Source organism: Lissotriton helveticus, chromosome 12, assembly GCF_964261635.1.
Source record: "Lissotriton helveticus chromosome 12, aLisHel1.1, whole genome shotgun sequence".
NCBI classification, from domain to species: Eukaryota; Metazoa; Chordata; class Amphibia; order Caudata; family Salamandridae; genus Lissotriton; species Lissotriton helveticus.
In genome coordinates this window covers 482,356,316-482,373,782 of record NC_136073.1, presented here as the reverse complement: position 1 = coordinate 482,373,782, position 17,467 = coordinate 482,356,316, and positions in this window count along the sequence as shown.

Below are 17,467 nucleotides of genomic sequence, written 5' to 3'. Positions count from 1 at the left end.
TGAGGGTTTCTCACAATCTTGTCAGTGGACTATTGAGGTGTTCAGAACATATGCTAACTCAGTCGTTGGATACTTAAGAATGCACAAAGCCATGGTAATTCGTTAAAGTTATCATTGTCAATGATGCAGTCCCCGTGTACATGCAATGTTATGCCTCATTTTGCATTCCCTCAGAGTATATGCTTTATACAAGTGTTATGTTTCTGTGGTTTGCACAACGTGACTTTTGTACAGTACATACTGTGAAGTGAGACACCTCTAGATGTCTGGAAGTTCAGGTTATGGGTGGGTGTGCAAGACAGGGCACACCTGGGAGCTCTCATATTGGGGATGAAGGCAGTGAAAGTTTCTCACAATACCTCATGGTAGGGGATGAAGGTGTTTTGAAAGCATGCTCATCCAATCTTCGGCATCTCTGCTGAGTACACAGAGTTATGGATACATATGTGCAAATTGCAATTGCCATTTAATATGAAAGTGTGTAAAGGAGGTATACGGCTGTCGAAATGTTGAAAGTACGAAAGTAAAAGAAAATGTGTTTACAGGAGAGCAGAAAAAGTGAACTGATGGGTGTGTGGTAAAGGGGGGGCAACACAAGAAAGCACATGCAGGATAGAGTGGAAAGGCAGTGATGAAGAGCAAGAACACGAGGTGTGAATTATGCAAATGGAAGATTTCAAGAAACGATGAGGAGAAAAAGAGTATTAGTGGCTAACCATGAGACATATGCAGAGGAAAATGGTGAGGACTGGAAAATGTGACTGAGACATTCAAAAGACCACTGCCCCTTCCAGAGACCTTCGTAATTTTTAATTCACAGTCGAATATTTTCATAATTAAAATATTTTCAATTCTAATCATTCACAACAAAATCATTATTATCCATTTAGCTGATACTGCCAACCAGCATTGATGACTCCAACAGGTTGGCTTCTATTTGGTGTAAGCGTATGTGTGATACATCTGGATGCAAGAAACAGAAAACTCAAAAAGAGATACCAAATACTGATCCGTCCTTGGGTTTACTTGTAAGAAAGTGCCCCTCAATGTGTCACAGATTTGACGGTAGAATGTCATTCAGTTGCACACTACAAGGATAGAAGTCTCACACATAAGCAACCACTAAATTTGGCAGCTGTGCTGCATATATGTAATGTATTGTGTCCTGTAACATGTTTGTGTGTTGTGTGGTTGGGTGTGTATTTGTGGCTGCACAAAGTAAGACCCTCTGGCTTTCCTCTCTGTCAAACAGCTCCTGCACCCACATAATAGAAACCCTTCATCAGTTTCAGTCCTGTTTCTTGCTGAAATGTTGTCTCAGAGCCCAGCCTAAATATGTATATACTGTATGGCATTTCTGCATGTCGATATGCAAAGTCAATTGATCAACTGAAATGTGCTAAAGGCTCCTGGTTTGTGTGTAGAGTCCAATTAACATAATGTGGACATTTGTACACCCTGTTCCTTTGTGTTCTACTAAGGACCAGGGATGTAGCTTAGTCAATAAGATTGGCTGGAGTGAGCTTCAAATTTCCCAACAATCACGCTGGCATATCTTGGTAAAATACATTATCTGAGAAGCAGGGCATGAGGGGCCTTAATGGGCAGAGTAAAGGGATAGCAGTGCGGATTTTCAGGGTTGCTTGAAGCACAATAGGTTGTAATATTTCCAACAGTTTGTGAATGTGTATGTTTTTCTGTGTGTGCATGTAAAAATCCTTGGTGAAATCCGACAGACAACTCACCATATCCAACTGAAAGCAACTGTACCCAACTATTTACTAGAGAATACATTAAAAGGGGGAGTAACACCCCAAACACCCCCAGAAGCTACACCCCTGCAAAGAAAGGACTGTCTGCAAAAAGTCCGACCCTGCTCCACATTACTAGGAATCCACCTGTTATTGACATGCTCTGTATGCATTTGACTTATTTTGATAACACCTGGCAAGTAAGACTGTGAACATGCCTTGACTACAGTCTGGTAGATATTCTTTTATAATTTTAGTTTTGAATTTTTTGGCCCTGGTCTATAGCCAGATATCCCATATTTACATCAATATTGCCTTTTTAGTCAAATTAGTGTTTATTCTTCTCACATTCTGTGTAAGCTTCACTAGACTGTCACAGAGGAATGTCTGTCCAGGATCAACACTAAAGATATTTTTCCTCCAATGATGCATTGACCTCACAAGAAAGGCAAGAAAGGCTGTGAATATGCCTTCACCATTGGCTAGCAGACGTTCTTTTTTAATTGTCATTCTGAATTTATTGGCCCTGGTCTTCAACCAGTGTTCCCATTTTTACATAAATATTTCCATTTTGAGCAATATTAGTGTTTAATCATCTTTATTTCTGTATAATCATCATTAAATTGTCACAAAGGAATATCTGTCCAGGATCAGCACATTGAAATTGTTTTTCTCCAATTATGGGAACAAGAAGTTTAGCTTAGTAAATGTAAGTATGATCAATTGTTTGCATAAGTGAGTAGGATGACTGCATAAGTGAATAGGATGTGTGCTGGTGTGTAATGTCGATGTAGGTGTATAAGTATATTTATTAATGTTCTCTTGATCTTTGTTAGCATGTGTGTCAATGGTTTCAAATATGGTACTCTATATTTTATAATGAGTGTTGAAAGGTTATACTAGTGTATGATGAGGTGTATCAGATTGTCACGTGGATGATGTCATCAGTGATGTCATTTGAGATGTCATCAGTGATGTCACAGACCATGTCGTGAATGATGTAATATGCGACATCATCAGCAGTGGATTGCGGGCGCGCGAGTTATAGTTAGATGATGACATCTCAAATGACATCACTGATGACATCATCCAGTGAATGTGGTTTGGTTTGATATTTAAATAAGTATTATATATATATATATATATATATATATATATATATATATATATATATATCCACTCGATCTGCTCGAACTCCACGAAGAGATGAAGAGATGACAAGCCACACCACCAGGTACGTTCAAATTTTGTTTATTTGGGCAAACAAGACGCGTTTCGAGCCAACAGGCTCTTGGTCACATGACCACCACTGACATTTTTTGCACTTAAGTAAGGAAAACAAATGAAAAAGGAAGAGAGACTCTGTGTTAAGTTACACACAGAGTTTCTCATTTGTGCCGTTTTACAAAGTATAACAGTAAATCATATATAAATTATTGTGCACATTTCCTAAATGTTTGGTGTATATTGGCAAACAGATCTGCATTGAGTTTACATTTTATGTACAAAATCTCGGGTGTAGTACCCAATTCGATCAACGGTTGCTGGGAGCTCAAAAGGTGTAGTCTGGAGGACACGGTATTGGTAGAGAGTAAGGGCGATATCAGCAAAAATTGATGAGTTTTAGGACAGAGGTACAGATATAGTTGGAGGTTGGAGTAAAACTGCCTTGAAGACTGAGTGGATGTATAAGTGTGGGAATGGAGGATTTAGCAGCAATGTGATTGACTGTCTAAGTGCCGAATTTAAAGTGTGTCACTAAATATATGGGATAGTGATTAAACTGTGTGAATACCTGTATCACTCTATCTCTTGCTGTATAAACTACTACATAAGTAGGATCTAGCTTTGTGAATGTCTACATTAGTTAATTATTAGCTAAGTAGGTATTTGTATGGGATAGTGAATGAATGTCTGTGTGGTACGGTGGGACGTGTGTGACTGTCGAAAGATGTGTAAATAGTTGATTTAGTAGGTATATGAGGTTAAGACTGTATGTGGAAACAGTTGTCTGGGTGAGTGAATCTCTTTATGGGTGTGGTGATGAGTAAATATATTTCTCAATGATATATGTCCAACAAACTAAAAATATAAAAGGCAGTGTATGTGACAGTTGTTGCATATAAATAAGTATACATAAAACTTAGTGATTGTATGATTGATGTATGGAGAACTGTATACTTGTGATAATGATGTTATAACACACTAAGTATGAGTTACTATCTATATGAATAAATAAAGTGGTGTTTGTGTAAGTGTGTAGCTTAGTAAATATAAGTATGGACAATTGTTTGCATATGTGAGTAGGATGTCTGCATAAGTGAATAGGATATGTGCTGGTGTGTAATGTTGATGTAGGTGAATAAGTATATTTAATAGTGTTCTATTGATTTTAGCATGTATGAGTGAATCTATAGGTAAGTGTTTAGATGTGTGTGTAGATGTAGGAATCACTGAGTGGGTTTTTAGAAACTTGTATTGGTGTTTCAACGGTTTTAAATATGGTACTTCATATTTTATAATGAGTGTTGAAAGGTTGTGCTACTGTATGATGAGGTGTGTCTGTTTGTCACATGGATGATGTCATCAGTGATGTCATCAGTGATATCATTTGAGATGTCATCAGTGATGTCATCAGTGATGTCACTGACCATGTCATGAATGATGTAATATGTGACATCATCAGCAGTGGATTGCGGGCGCGCAAGTTATAGTTAGTACAACTAACTATAACGGGGACATTTCAATGGTTTTATACAAGTGAAATGTCTAGCTAACTATAACACCCCTAAAACCTATGGTTTTCTCAGTGAATTTCAAAGGTTTGTTAATTGCTAATTGCTTACTATAACTTGTCTGAAATCTATGTTTTTTTCAGTGAATTTTAAAGGTTTTTTAAATGCCAATTACTAACTATAACTTGTCTGAAACCTATGGTTTGTTCAGTGAATTTCAAAGGTTTTTTAAATACTAATTCCTAACTATAACATGTCTGAAACCTATGTTTGTTCAGTGAATTTCAAAGGGTTTGTAAATGACCATTTTTAAATGTATTAATTGTTATTTTTATTTTTTTATACTGATTTTCTACATTTTTTTAAACAATTTATTTTTAGATATTTTATTTTTTAAATTACATTATAATTACATTATACATAACATTACAAAATATACTTTCTCAGAATGAATTACTTTAGTTTAAATACTTTGCAAATAGGCAATAGTCTTCTAAGTACAGTAGTTACAGATGTAATGCGCCACACAATTTCAGTGACAATGCAACATTGAGGTCAATGTGAACTTCTATTTAAATGCAATTAGTTACTTTTTGGATTACTTTTCTAACCACAGGACTGGATCCTAGATTCAGTCCTGGGACATCTCCTGTAAACAGTTGAGGAAAAGCGTGTTGGTTACAGTAGTGATTTTTAAGGAATATTATTGTATTTTAAAAGTTGACACAAAACTTTTTCACATAGAGTCACCAATGTTATCCTGAGGGAGGAAATTCACTTAGCAGGTAAGTAGTGTTAACATTACTATTTCTTACTCAGTGGTGGCTCCTGGATCCAGCACGGATGCATCTCATGTAAACAGTTGAAAGAATGCGTTTAAGTCATACAGGCAATTTTTAAGGAATATTTTTAGTTTGTAAAAATAGACACTTTGAAACTTTTCTGGTGAAAACAAGACAATGGATTCCTTTTGAAGGAAATACAAGTTACTGGTAAGTACGGTTAGAATTACTTTTCAGGATCAGTACTGGGCTCAAAGAAGCAGCACTTAGGTCACTCCTGATAACAGGTGAGTAAATAGGAATTTGTAGTTCTGCTGATTTTATAGGAATTTTATAAAGTACAAATACTCCAACACTTAGAAGAATTTCCAAGTGAAACCAGTCAATGATAGCCTATGGAAGGACATTCAAGTTACTGGTAAGTATTGTTAGAATTACTTTTCAGGCTCAGTACTGGGCTCAAAGACGCAGCACTGAGGTCTCTCCTGATGACAAGTGAGTAAATCGGAATTCGTTGTTCGGCTGATTTTAGGTGAATATTTTAAAGTTCCAAAACTCCACACTTAGAAGAATTTCAAAGTGAAACCACTCAATGTTACCCTATGGAAGGAAATTCACTTAGCAGGTAAGTAGTGTTATCGTTACTTTTTCTTACTTAGTGGTGTATCCTGGATCAAGCACTGGTGCATCTCCTGTAACCAGTTGAAGGAATGCGTTTAAGTCATACAGGCGATTTTTTAGGAATATTTGTAGTTTGAGAAAATAGACTCTTAGAAACTTTTATGGTGAAAACCAGACAATGGATTCCTATGGAAGGAAATACAAATTACTGGTAAGTATGATTAGAATTACTTTTCAGGGTTAGTGTTGGGCTAAAAGAAGCAGTACTGAGGTCACTCCTGATAACAGGTGAGTAAATCAGAATTCGTAGTTCGGCTGATTTTAGAGAAATATTTGTACGTTTCAAAAATCAACACTTAGAAACTTTTCTGCTGAAAGCCACACAATGGATTCCAATGGAAGGAAATACAAGTTACTGTAAGTACGATTAGAATTACTTTTCAGGGTCAGTGCTGGGCTAAAAGATGCAGCACTGGGTTCTCTCCTGATAACAGGTGAGTAAATCGGAATTCGCAGTTCAGCTGATTTTAGAGGAATATTTGTACAATGGTGAAGGAAGGGGGCGGGGCCTGAGGTGACATGCAAACACGCCCTGTGGTGCGTTTTAAGTTGCGTGATTAAGTGCCCTGGAATCCTGAGGTCCCCTGGGTGCTAACTAGCCCACCAGGTACCTCCAGTATGCCCCAGGAGGCTGCGTTGCAGAGAGGTGTTCAGAGGCCAAACCCCTTTTTACAACACTCTGCAACACAGCTTCGTGGGGCTTACTGGAGGTAGCTGGTGGGCTAGTTGGCCCCAGTTAATGGGGGGCCTGAGAGCCCCCACCCAAATTGAATAGGCCTGAGGGGTGGTGGTCCTCGGGGTTGGGGGCCCCTTTGGGCCCCCCATAACAATTAAAACATTGCCCCCGGGATTTGGCCCACCCGGGGGCTAAATAGCAACGAAGCGCCGGAGCCCGCGATTTTTTTTTTTTAATTTCGGCTGAAATTTGCACTGGGTGCGCGAATCTCGCTGATTAAAAAAAATGGTTTTTTTGGCCCTGGGGTCCTTGTGAGACCCCATGAGCAGGCCTAGGGTGTGTCTACCCTGCCCCTTTTCGCGTTTTGCAGCATTTGTTTTTGGTTTCTTGTGCCTCGGGTCTCCCGATGCACAAAATGGCTGCCAACACTTCCTGATTTTGACAGTTGTCAGCCAATTAGCATTCAGCTCGTGCACGGCAGGGTCCGTGCAGGCTTCGCTTAGGGTACGCGGATAGCTATGCGTATAGATAAGCGGATCCACCGCACCCATAGATATATAAATTACTTTAACTGTCATTTTCTCAGGAACTACTGAACGGATTTACACCAAATAAGCAAAAGGCATGAGTCTGAACCAAGGACTACATCTTTGCCAAATTTGGTGTAATTCCGTTCAGCCGTTCGGGCTGTAGTCGTGGCTAAAAGTCCTAAGGGAAATTGCATTGGGAAAACACGTTTTGGGACCCCCTTTTTTCTCAGTCCCCGCTTGACGAATCACCCCCAAATTATCAGGGAAGGAGCGGAACTGAGCTAGCCAAAAGTTTGGAAACTTTTACACACATTCATTAACCGGCACCAAAGTCATTCCAAATAGAATGTTGCAGATTTCTTATTGATAATAGGTCCTAACTATAACTATCTACTGGCGACCGCCAGTAGATAATATATATATATATATGTATATATATATATGTATATATATATATATGTATATATATATATATATATATATATACATATACATATAGGATAATCACAATCCTTGAACTGCCACAATCTCAGCAACAGAACAGGTACAGACCACGATGTGGAGTATTTTGCAGTGTAATATATATATCAAGATCACTGTGGCGATCGACACACGTCTGGGGCGGACACATGTCATTACCATTTGGGTGTTTATTGAATAAATATTTGGAACTGTGAGTTTGAGTTTAAAATATTTATAAAAGAGCACTTTCACCAGCGGTTTCATGGCGCTGCAACAGACAGATCCCCAGAGGAGGAGTAACTGAAAAGCAAGAAGAAAAGAAAAATGAAAAGAACAAGCGACCTAGTTAAAAGATTTAGCAAATAGATGGGCTTTGAGTTTTTCCGGAATTGAGAGTAAAGAGTTAGAGATCTAAGCTCTAAAGGCAAGGAATTCCACAGGATAGGGGCAAGGGTCGCGAACTTCGATCCTCCCCATTTCTTCCTCTGGAAACGGGAGACTGACAGCAGGGATTGGGTGGATGATCGTAGTTCCCTGGTTGATCCTGCATCTCTAGAACTTCGTTGAATTGCGTTGGTTGTCCGTACCTGTGGTGTTCTCCTCTGGGTCTCATTCAGAGGAACAGGACTTTTGCTGTATATATATATATATATATATATATATATATATATATATATATATATATATATATATCTATATATATATATATATATATATATATATATATATATATATATATATATATATTTACTGAAAAAACCATAGGTTTCACACCAGTTATAGTTAGGTGGAAATTTTACTCTCATAAAACCATTGAAATTCCCACGTTATAGTTAGTTGGACTCACTATAACTTGCGCGTGCAATGCACTGCTGATGACGTCACATATTAAATCACTCATGACATGGTCGGTGACATCACTCATGACATCACTGATGACATCTCAAATGACATCACTGAGGACAACATCCTTGTGACAAAGTGGCAGACCTCCTATCAGCATAAAATAACCTTTGACACACACATTCAAAAATAGAAACTAACATTTTCTTAAAAAAGGAGAAACCAATACCAATTACAACAACTTATTAGGTAATTCCAACATCTACATACACATCCACTCATTCACCAACAGTTCTATATAGTCACTCATGCATGTACTTACTCATCATATGTACTCATACACCTATACATCCTGTTACACACTAATACTCATCCATATAGTTACTCACACACAAATTCACACATGCAAATAAACTATCAAAAAAGCATTTACTTGATTATACTGCTATAAACACACCACTACACATACTTCTACAGAAACGGAAACATATTTACTCTCTTAAACAATCAATTATAAAAACACATACTCACTAACCCACCCATACACACAATCATCCACCCATACAGTCTTGCACACATGCTGTCTTCAAAATACATACAAATAGTGAGTCACTCATTCATGCATCTGTGCTCTAAGGAATATCCCCCACCGAACCATACAGACACTGATACTGATACTCAAAAAAAAAAACTAATAACCCATATACACACTCATGTAGCTACTCACCAACCCATGCAGCCACTTATACACAAAGTGAGACACAGATACAGATATTTAAATATTTAAACATTACTCGCTAATATATGTGTTCACTAAGATACATTTAATAAGTCAGTTAACCAATCAATTTTACACAAAAAAACATCCATTTAGACATTTATTTACCCATTTATTCTTCCATCAACCTTTAGATATACATATATCAAAAATATTTAATTTTCAGAAAGATACACATTCACTGGATGATGTCATCAGTGATGTCATTTGAGATGTCATCAGTGATGTCATGAGTGATGTCACTGAACATGTCATGAGTGATGTAATATGTGACGTCATCAGCAGTGCATTGCACGCGCAAGTTATAGTGAGTCCAACTAACTATAACGTGGGAATTTCAATGGTTTTATGCGAGTAAAATTTCCACCTAACTATAACTGGTGTGAAATCTATGGTTTTTTCAGTGAATTTAATAGGTTTTTTAAATGCTAATTCCTAACTATAACTGGTGTGAAACGTATGATTTTTTCAGTGAATATATATATATATATATATATATATATACATATATATTACCTACTGGCGGTCGCCAGTAGGTATATATAGTTAGGATTTTTTCTCTATGGGATTTTTGAAAATTCTATGTCTAATAACTTTGGCGTTTGTGGACGGAATTGGCTGAAATTTTCAGGAAAATGGAACATTTTGTTTCTGAGCAGCCCTTGAAAATTTGGGGGGTGTTCGTCAAGGGGGGGCTGAGAAAAAAGGGGGGTCCCAAAACGTGTTTTTAACATTGAGTTTTCCATAGGGCGGTTGGCCTCACTTTTAGCCCGAACGGCTGAATGGATTTGCATGAAACTTGGCAAAATTGTAGGGACTGGTAGCCCGATGTGCCTTTTGTAGGTCTCATTATATGTGCTACAGTGGATTTTGAGAAATTAACGTTTAAAAAAAGATATATATCTGTAACAGCGGACCGGGCAGCGCTCCAGGACGCGTACTTTTCGCGCAACGGAGCTTTGTGAAGCGAAGCTGATTGTTTCCCCGGCGTCTGTCAACATTCCAAACAGTCCGTAGCGGCCGCCATCTTGTCTCTCGGTAGGATCGAGAGACAAGAGGAGGCCAAAGCGAAGGGGCAAATGACCATAAGGGGGAATAGTAGATCCTCGCTGACCCCGTAGGTTTGATGTGGAGGTTTTAAAAGTGCCCCGCGGGGCAAAAAAAAAAAATAATAATAATAATCGAACGGCTGAATGGATTTGCACGAAACTTGGCAAAATTGTAGGGACTGGTAGCCCGATGTGCCTTTGCTAGGTCTCAATATATGTGCTTCAGTGGATTTTGAGAAATTAACGTTCAAAAAAAGATATATATCTGTAACAGCGCACCGCTTCGCGTACTTTTCGCATTACGGAGCTTTGCGAAGCGAAGCTGATTGGCTCTCCGGTGTCTGTAAACATTCCAAACAGTACGTAGCGGCCGCCATCTTGTCTCTCGGTAGGATCGAGAGACAAGAGGAGGCCAAAGCGAAGGGGCAAATGACCATAAGGGGGCATAGTAGATCCTCGCTGACCTCCTAAGTTTGATGTGGAGGTTTTAAAAGGGCCCCGCGGGGCAAAAAAAATAAATAATAATAATAATCGAACGGCTGAATGGATTTGCACGAAACTTGGTAAAATATTAGGGACTGGTAGCCCGATGTGCCTTTGCTAGGTCTCAATATATGTGCTTCAGTGCATTTTGAGAAATTAACGTTCAAAAACAAGATATATATCTGTAACAGCGCTCCGCTTCGCGGAGATAAAATTATATCTGTATTACCTAGCTGTTGTTAACACCAGTTAGCGACGGCTAGTAGGAGATAGCGACCATCTTGGGCCCCACTTTGCATGTGAGTGATGTTTATCACTAATGACATGCAAAGTGGGCATGCCAAGATGTTAGCGACTGGAAACAGTCGCTAACATCGCTATCTCCTATTATCAACTTTTGGAAATATTCGAGATAAGCGCGAATATCTCCAAAAAGTAACAGCTGCCCTGAGCAGTTCTTAGCCATGTTATCCAATGGGAGGTGGATAACATGGCTAAGAGCATTAGCTCGGTAATGCATGAATATCGCGGAGTTTTCAGCGATATTAATGCATTGCGGTCGTTTTTTATCGTATTTGCGATAAACCTTGATAATAGCAAGGTTTATCTGCGATAATTTCTGACGGTAAAAAAATCTTTGCAATGCATCGTTAGGGATAAATATCGTTTAACTTTGGTAATATGCCCCAACGTCTGTTAACGTTCGATTCGAAGGAAATCAGGAAGTGTTGAAAAACATTGTCTGCGCCATCTTGTCTTTTTTCAAATGCCACACTTTTGTCGTGCACGGCAGCCATTTTAGATGCCTTGACCAGACCCACTCTGTGCACGCTGTCGATCCTTAGCATGGCTCCCCACCCTTGCAAGCATCTCACCCAGGCAGTGGTCACCCCCGCTGTCTGTGTTATGCATGGGTAATAAACCTCCCCCCATCTGCGCTGCTCTTCCCTGAGAATCACACCCTGTGCCCGCCCGACACCTCCCTTTCGCCCTATTCACTACCGCACCCTCTGACACTCCTTTTCCTCTGTGTCCGATTGTCCAGGCCGGTCCTAGGCTATCAGCTAGCCCTGCAGATGTAGTTTATGGCCACAGCTGTAAAGAATCACCCCTCTTCAAAGGAGTTATAGTAGATCAAGGTCCACACTCGATGAGATCCGTCACAGCAGAAGCGTTGCTATTATCTGAAAACCATCCTGTATTGTGATTGGGGAGGGGACCGAGCGTGAAGCGGAAGATTCCAGGGATGACTCTTTGTACATCAAAGTTTTTACAATTATGTGTCACATTAAAAATAAATAGCACTCCGACAAAGTAGTAAGATTATAAAACTTTAATAATTTATAAATATATACAAGAAAACAAAAATAGTAATAACATATAAACATTTTTAGGGAAAAACAACGAAGTAGCGGTCGGCTGTGCGAATAGTCCCAACGCAGCACAACGTCCAGATTTCCGGCGTGGGGCGTCGCGGGGGGTGGGTCATCAGTAGCAAACTGTTGTGCGAATAGTTCCAAGGCAGCAGAACGCGCCGAAATCTAGATGACACGAAAGTGATGTCTAGTAAGTTGCCACCCAGCAAATAACGGCGTGGGGCGTCGCGGGGGGTGGGTCATCAGTAGCAAACTGTTGTGCGAATAGTTCCAAGGCAGCAGAACGATGGCACCAAGGTGATGTCCAGTAAGTTGCCGCACTGGTTTTGGTATCCTACAATGCTGCTCCGAATAACGGCGTGGGGCGCCCCGGGGGAGGCGGCGTGAACGGGCCTCTCCAGGTGGAGTCTCATCTGTTGTAGTGGGGCGCCCCTTTACCGTTTCAGTTGCCATTCCGTCCGTTTTTGGTCCACTGTGCGAAAAGCCGCAATTCAGCTGAGTTGCGCCCACTCTTGCGGTGCAGCGATAGGCGGCTGTCACAGGACTCTCAAAATGGCGGCAGGCTCTTTCCTTTTTGGGCCTGGTGCACTGAAATGGCCCTGGGACACCTTGGAAATCGGACGCTTGTCTGCTAGGTCTTGGACCCCATTCTCGAAAGCGTCCCCTCCGCCTTGAGAATTCATCAAAAGTTTTGGGGGCCCCGACTCCTGCAGGCTTCTGGTGGGGAGCGGCTGCCATGATTGCTCGCGGAATGACCACGACGGAGCTACGAGATGGTGGTGCTCTCATGCTGACGCCAGTTTAGTCTGAAACATCCAGAAACAAGGTGGGGCTTTCATCGTTTGGGGAAAAAAAAAAGTTTTCATCCAATGAAAAGTGTTGTTTTTAGGTCATATGATCAAGCCTTCCATCATTAGGAAACCAAAAGTAAAATGAACCAATGAAAAGTTTTATAAACAAGTCACATGACCTGTTATGCGGCATAGGGTATAAAATGCGGAGAAAATACGTTGGCACGTCAGGCGGCGTCAGTAGCGGACCGATGTGCGAATAGGCCGAAGGCAATACAACGCGTCAAGATCCGGATGGCACCGAGGTGGTGTCCAGCAAGTTGCAGCACTGGTGTGGCCATCCTACAATGCTGAAAGTCGGCGTGGGGCGCCCCGTTGGCCTGTGAGTTTGCGTCAGTAGCGGACCGATGTGCGAATAGGCCGAAGGCAGCACAACGCGCCAAGATCCGGATGGCACCGAGGTGGTGTCTAGTAAGTTGCCGCACTGGTGTGGCCATCCTACAATGTTGAAAGTCGGCGTGGGGCGCCCCGTTGGCCTGTGAGATGGCGTCAGTAGCGGACCGATGTGCGAATGGGGCCAAAGGCAGCGCAACAATATTTTCTGACTGACACCAAAAGGCGCTGAGATGCCAAGATCCGGATGGCACCGAGGTGGTGTCTAGCAAGTTGTGGCACTGGTGTGGCCATCCTACAATGGTAAAAGTCGGCGTGGGGCGCCCTGTTGGCCTGTGAGATGGTGTCAGTAGCGGACTGATGTGCGAATGGGGCCAAAGGCAGCGCAACAATATTTTCTACAATATTTTCGGAGTAGAAGACACCACAAGGCGCTGAGATGCCAAGATCCGGATGGCACCGAGGTGATGTCTAAGTTGCGGACTGATGTGCGAATGGGGCCAAAGGCAGCGTAACAATATTTTTTGTATGGAAGATACCACTAGGCGTTGAGATGCCAAGATTCGGATGGCACCGAGGTGATGTCTAGCAAGTTGCTGTACTGGTGTGGTCATCCTACAATGCTGAAACTCGGCGTGGGTCGCCCCATTAGCCTGTGAGATGGCGTCAGTAGCGGACCGATGTGCGAATAGGCCGAAGGCAGCACAACGCGCCAAGATCCGGATGTCACCATGGTGGTTTCATAGTTGAGAGGCACTTCATCTGCAGTGGGGCGCCGAGATCCGGATGGCACCGAGGTGATGTCTAGCAAGTTGCTGTACTGGTGTGGTCATTCTACAATGCTGAAAGTCGGCGTGGGGCGCCCCATTAGCCTGTGAGATGGCGTCAGTAGCGGACTGATGTGCGAATGGGGCCAAAGGCAGCGCAACAATATTTTCTGAAGAGAAGACACCAAAAGGTGCTGACATTCCAAGATCCGGATGGCACCGAGGTGGTGTCTAGCAAGCTATGCAGTTGAGTTGTGTGCGCACTTGCGGAGAATAGGTCGAAGGCAGCATAACAATGTTTTCTGAATAGAAGACACCACAAGGCGTTGAGATTCGGTTACCACCGAGGTGATGTCTAGCAAGTTGCCGCACTGGTGTGGCCATCCTACAATACTGCTCCGAATAACGGCGTGGGGTGCCCGAAGGGGGGGGGGGAGCCGGCGTGAATGGGCCTTCCTAGGTGGAGGCTCGTCTGCTGTAGTGGTGCGCCCCTTTACCGTTTCAGTTGCCATTCAGCTGAGTTTTGGCTGCTCTTGATGCTACAGCGACAGGCGGCTGCAAGAGGACTCTCAAAATGGCGGCCTGTTCTTTGGATTTGGGCCTGGTCCACTAAAATGGCCCTGGGACACCTTAGAACTCGGACGCTCGATTTTTTTTTCCTTTCCTATACATGCAAAAAAAGGTAAATGCCAGGTACGTTACACGCTTCATCTGCCACGATGAACTCTCCAGAGGAACCGAAAAAATATATAGTTGTGGTAACTATAACATGCATCGTCATATGGAGAGGTGGCACCAATTAATTATAGTGCTGCATAAAAGAGAGATTTGGAGGAGAACCCCTGACCTGCTAGTACATTCATCAAAGAAGTGGCACTGAGAGCTTCAGAGGCAAGGGAAACGGTCCCAAATATTTAGAAGAACTTTGGAAAGATTAAAATGACATGTTTAGATTGTGGCAAATTAATTTCATGTGGACAGATGAGTGTTACTCTAATAAATACAGCATATGAACATCATCATAGTCGATGGTTGGTAGAGACATTTTGACTATATCCTGGACCTGCCCGTCCTCGCCCAAAATGGCGCCGGAATAAATGGGACTCGTAACTCCTTGTTGTGTACTGGTTGCAGAACCTTGAAATCACGAGATACGTATGCAGTTTTGAAGCACATGGCGGGCGGGGACGAGAATTGATTGAATATTTCGACATCCCTATTGATATTAAGTTCTGATGTGTTATTGATTACTGTACTGTTGAAAGTTCGAATTAACGTCACCCATGGTACTTGCCCGCAAATGTATATCTAGATAATTTTATTGTAACTGGCCCTGTCGTATTTTAATTATAAAATGTACGTCCACCGATTCCGTAACTGTTAGACACCTTAGTTCTTGCAACCTAATGGCCCGCCCGTTACGTTCCTCTACAGTGTAAATGTCTATTCATCATATACGATTACAGTTTGCTCTGTGGCAGGCCCACGTGGTTATAGGCAAGTATTTGTATAATGAAATTTTCACAATAAAGGTTTTTAAAAGAAAACATGGTAGTAGTATATACATTGGTAAAGTTTTTAATAATAGTGACTGTTTTAGAATCATTAAAAGGCAAGTGAAATAAAGCAGACCAATTACATGAAGGGTAAAAGGTATAATACGAAGGAACGCAGTAAAGATAAATGGTCAAGGGCTGTTGTGTTTTCTATTCCTGCAACATAAAGTGATCGATAAGAATCTCATATTCAGGCGTATCGGCGACTAAGACAGCAGGTCGACCCTCTTTTGCTCAACGGCTCCGTCATGGGACGAAGAAACGCTCTTTTTCTCGAAAAAAGAATATATTTTACTCGCAGGACAGTTGTAAAATTTCCGGGAAAGTACATTAGCCTGGAACATTATAACATATATTTAAGAAAAAATAATGTTCGGAAGTAATGAAAAGCGTAATTTTTAGGTCATATGACCAAGCCTTTCATCATTACAATAAGAAAAGTAAAATGAACCAATGAAAAGTTTTATTAACAAGTCACATGACTTGTTATGCTTACGTTACGCGCTGCGCGCCCCGGATGACTTCCGGATGCGCTAACGCGGCGCGTCATATGACGCATTACGCGACAACGCAGGTACAGAATATAGTCAAAATGTCTCCACCAACCAGCGGTCGGAACACAACCCCTTTCAGCAGGCTAAATAGTTCTGTTAAATGACAACAGAAGGGACAGGCAACAAGAACCATCAGTCAAAGAGGGGAGGGCTAGTTCTTCTCTACCGGGTTACATTGGGGCGCTACCGGAACTGATCGAATTGGTAGTCTACAGTGTTTCTGGATGTTTCAGACTGAAGCTGGGGTTAGCATGAGAGCAGCACCATTTTGTAGCTCCATCGTGGTCATTCCGCAACCAATCATGGCAGCCGTTCTTTATCGTTATTTTGGGCGGGGTGGGTGGTGGAGCCGAGCTGTTTTGCAGCCATCATTGTGTGGAGTTCAGTTCATCTCACTAGTTTTGTATTTGTCATGAGGGGTTGTTCCTAATGTTTCTATTTTAGCGAGGTCAAAAAGAGATCCCATTAGTGGCCTACTGATTTTGCTCGATTCCTTTTCTTTTTTTTTACACGATTTTTCGTTATCTGCAAAGACTAAACAGAGTATTGCGACTCTGTGTTTGTTTGTAAATAGAGAATGAACCAAAGAGAACTAATTCTAAAACAGTAAATACTTGGATAACAATCAATCAAATGGAGAGAGAAGCAGGCACGACGGATTACAACGGGGGCAAAGGCCTGCGTTAACTACCTTTCACTATCTGCAAAGAGAGAGTACTCCTAATAGAAATGAGGGGGGGGGGGCACCATTCAAAGCAGATCAGTGTGCATAAACGCGAAAATGTTTTCACTTACCACGTACTTGACATTCGACAGCTTATGATATTTGCTATTAAAAAACCATTGAAATTCACTGAAAAAACCATAGGTTATAGACCATATATAGTTAGGAATTAGCATTTACAAAACCTTGAAAATTCACTGAAAAAACCATAGGTTATAGACCATATATAGTTAGGAATTAGCATTTAAAAAACCTTATTTTACTCACACAAAACCATTGAAATTCCATATATAGTTAGTTGCACTAACTATATATTGCGCACCCGCAATCCACTGCTGATCATGTCACATATTACATCATTCATGACATGGTCAGTGACATCACTGATGACATCTCAAATTACATCATTCTTGTGCTAATACGATAAACCTCTTCAGACTCTAATATAACCTTAGATACACTCAGTGTATACAGACACTCACACACCGCCACTCATCCATGGAGTTACTCACACACCCAGTCAGTCACGCAAAGAA